This window comes from Pteropus vampyrus, unplaced genomic scaffold (genome assembly GCF_000151845.1).
Source record: "Pteropus vampyrus isolate Shadow unplaced genomic scaffold, Pvam_2.0 Scaffold274, whole genome shotgun sequence".
NCBI lineage: Eukaryota > Metazoa > Chordata > Mammalia > Chiroptera > Pteropodidae > Pteropus > Pteropus vampyrus.
This window is the reverse complement of record NW_011889055.1, coordinates 85,178-88,369: the sequence shown is the minus strand read 5'-3', so window position 1 is coordinate 88,369 and position 3,192 is coordinate 85,178.

The window sequence follows — 3,192 nt, the reverse complement described above, 5'->3', positions numbered from 1 at the left end:
CTGGTTTTTTTTTTTTTAAGTGAGCCAGTTATTAGCTCCAGGAAGAACAAAGTGTCACAAGAAAGGAACCCAAATACGCCAAACGACTGGACTCTGGACAACCCGCGACGTAACAACGTGCTCCGCATTTCGATTTGGCCTGAACGCTAAAGCGCCTTTGGAGGTCGGAGCGGCTACAGGAGCGTGTACGGGGGGACAGCGAGGTGCGGTCAGCGCCGGCCGGGACTTGAGGCTGAAAAGCCGAGACACAAGATGAGCGAGCCTTTGGCACGTGGCGGGGCGCGCCGTCCGCTTTAAAGCGCGGCAGAGCGGTCGCCGCCTTGAAGCACCGGCCTCAGGCGCGATGGGTCACGGAGGAGGCCGAAGCGTGTGTCATCGCGAAGAGATCGATGACTTCTTAAACTACGGACGGCTTGGTTCGAAATGAAAACAAAACAAACACCCCAGACAACTAAAAACCTGCAGGCTGAAGACACGTATCGCGTCCTGGGCGAACCTGATGAAAACCGCCGCGGACAAACCTGGGACGGAGAATCGGGCTGGTCGTGGACTCACGGGTAACTCTGGTGCCTGGATGCGGCGGAACTTGGCTGGAGTGGCATTTTTATTACCAGTGACATTTAACATTTCCGAGTGTGTAACTGGCCGTTTGTAGTTGAGCTTGTAGTCTCTTAAAAATTTAGAGGGACGGGAAAAGCCGCTATTTTTAAGGACGGACAGAGCTGCTTCTGCCCTCCTCCGACGGCACAGTGCACCCCAGAGGGACTGTGTCCCGGTTCAGAAAATACCTTGATGACTAACGGCGTTTTCCAACGGGAAGAGCCTACCTACGGGGAAGGACAGCAGAGAAGGGGGGACGTGGTACCCCGGAAGAGGAGAGGAGAAACGCCCCTAAACCTCACGCGACTGTGACTGTCCCACGGTGGGCTGGGAAGAGAGGAACCAGCCAGGGATAAACATCAGGACACCAGGAGGGGGCCCACAGAACCCGGTCTCGTCAGGGACACCGGGGCAGGCGCCGGGTCACTGGCCAGCTTGTAGGAGACAGACGTCCGCTAGTAACGAGAAGGTGGCCCTCGAAGGCCGGAGGAAACGGACCGCCCCCCGGGCGAAGTAGTAAAATAAAATGTGGTATTCTGGGGATGCGACACCAAAAGCACAAGCGACAAAATCCAACACGGACAGGCAGGGCTACGTCAGACCAAACGCTCCCGCACGGCAGAGAGCCGTCAGCAGAGTGAAGAGACGGGCAAAGCGTCTGCAGACCCTCTACCTGAGGAGGAGTTAAGACCCCAAAGACGTAAGAATTCATACAACTCGACGGCAAAAACAGAAACAAAACTCAAATGAAAAACGGGCGACATTTCAGAAATTTCTCTAAGTGGTTATTCAGTCCTCTCCAAGTTACTTACTGAAAAACATCTCTCCTATTTCCGCTGAAATGTTATTAAGTACTTCTACGTTTGGGCTGATTTCTGGAGTTTCCACCAACCCCACGGATTCGCCTGCCTAGTCCAGTGCCAACTCCCCGACGGTCTGAAAAGTGGCCGCCGCGGGCTCTGCCGCGAGCCCTCTGGCCTCCGGAAGCCGTGACATCGAGGCGCGCGTGGCTGGCCTCCCTCCCGGCACAGGGACCGGGGCTGGCAAGTCCCATTCTGGATGGACTCTGCCCGGTCCCCACCGGTCCCCACCAACGCTGCGGCCAAGCTTCATGTTTCCTCTGGGCGACACTCCCCCCCCCCCGGGTGAGGAGTGACCCCGCAGAGAAAGGCCCTCACCTCGCCTCCCCCGTCCCGCCAGACTGTGAGGCGCTCACTGCACCCGAGACCCCTGTCTGCTCGTCCCGAGAGGCATTTGCTTCCTCCAGGAGAATTCCGGGTGTCACTTCTTTAATTTTAAAAATGTGGTGCTGGGGTCGATTCCACGTTTCTGGCTGTGTCCCCCCGGCCGCCCCCCTTCCTCTGGCCTTCAGCACCCGTACAGTTTCCCCGTGTTCTTTTCTCATCAAATTTTACTGTTCGTTTTAGAATGTGAAAAAGAATCACTCTCATGAAAAAAAAAAAAAAAAAGAATCATTCTCTGGAATTATTTATGCACCATTAAGCCTAGGTTGAATCATAGTTATAAACAACTTGCAAAGTCGTGTTAGAGGCCAATGTTTCTACAACAGAATGTTGCATTTTGAACCCTAAACCTACGCCCACTCTCATCTTGGTCACCGTGACTACTGAAGACCAAAAATGGAAAACTGAACAGAACATTCGGAATGGCCACGTTTCAAAGGTGAAAAGCAGGCCCTTCCCGGTGTGGGGTTTCACGGGGTCACTCCATTGCCCCGACTTCTAGAGTAAATAAAGAAGTTAGTAATCACTATTTTTCAAGTCCTTTTAACATCTTTAAAATAATCTCAGACTTACGACGAAGAGAGCCTTGATAAACTCCTTAGCCTGCGTTACTGAGAGGACCCCAGAGATCTCCGGGCCCCAAGGAGCCCCGTTTCTTTCCCCTCGTGTGGGGGACGGACGGTCGCACGGCGGCCCCCTCGCCTCCTTCACTCCCTGCTCCTCGTTCATGATCATCCGCAGTTGCTAAAATTCAAAGTGCTGGTGAGAAACGTTAATGTCAAAAGGACGAGTTTAAGATATAAAAAAAGAAAAAGTGGGGACACTCTGTAGGCATCCGGTTGAAACCAGGTGCGCCGAAGGGAGCTCGCGGGGAAGGCGGCACTGTGGGGGACTGGGGACGGGGGAGGTGGCATGTGGGGGATGGGGGACAGCGAGACAGGGAAGGTGGCAGTGTGGGAGACGGGGGATGGGGAGGTGGCAGTGTGGGGGACGGGGGGGGCGGCGCGCTCCCCATCTGGCTTAGCTCCCATTCCGTGTAGAGGAACAGCGTTCGCCAGGGAGTTGAAGGCAGCCCAGGGAGGGCAGACAGGGACACCTGCACAGGGCAAGTGCACAGACCACGCCCTCGCTCCCACCCAGGGGAGGGGCACGCCGTCTGGGGCACCAGCTCGCAAAGTTCTTTCTTGGTCTGACCATCAGGCTTCCCGGCGCCCTCGGCATGCAAAGCCGCGAGTTCTCAGAAGGGCACTAGGTACAGCTCAAGAATTATTGTCCTCCCTAGAAAAAGGGGACACACCACCGGTTTCTAGGGAGTCTGCGAAATTCCATCTCGTCAGCCCAAACGCTG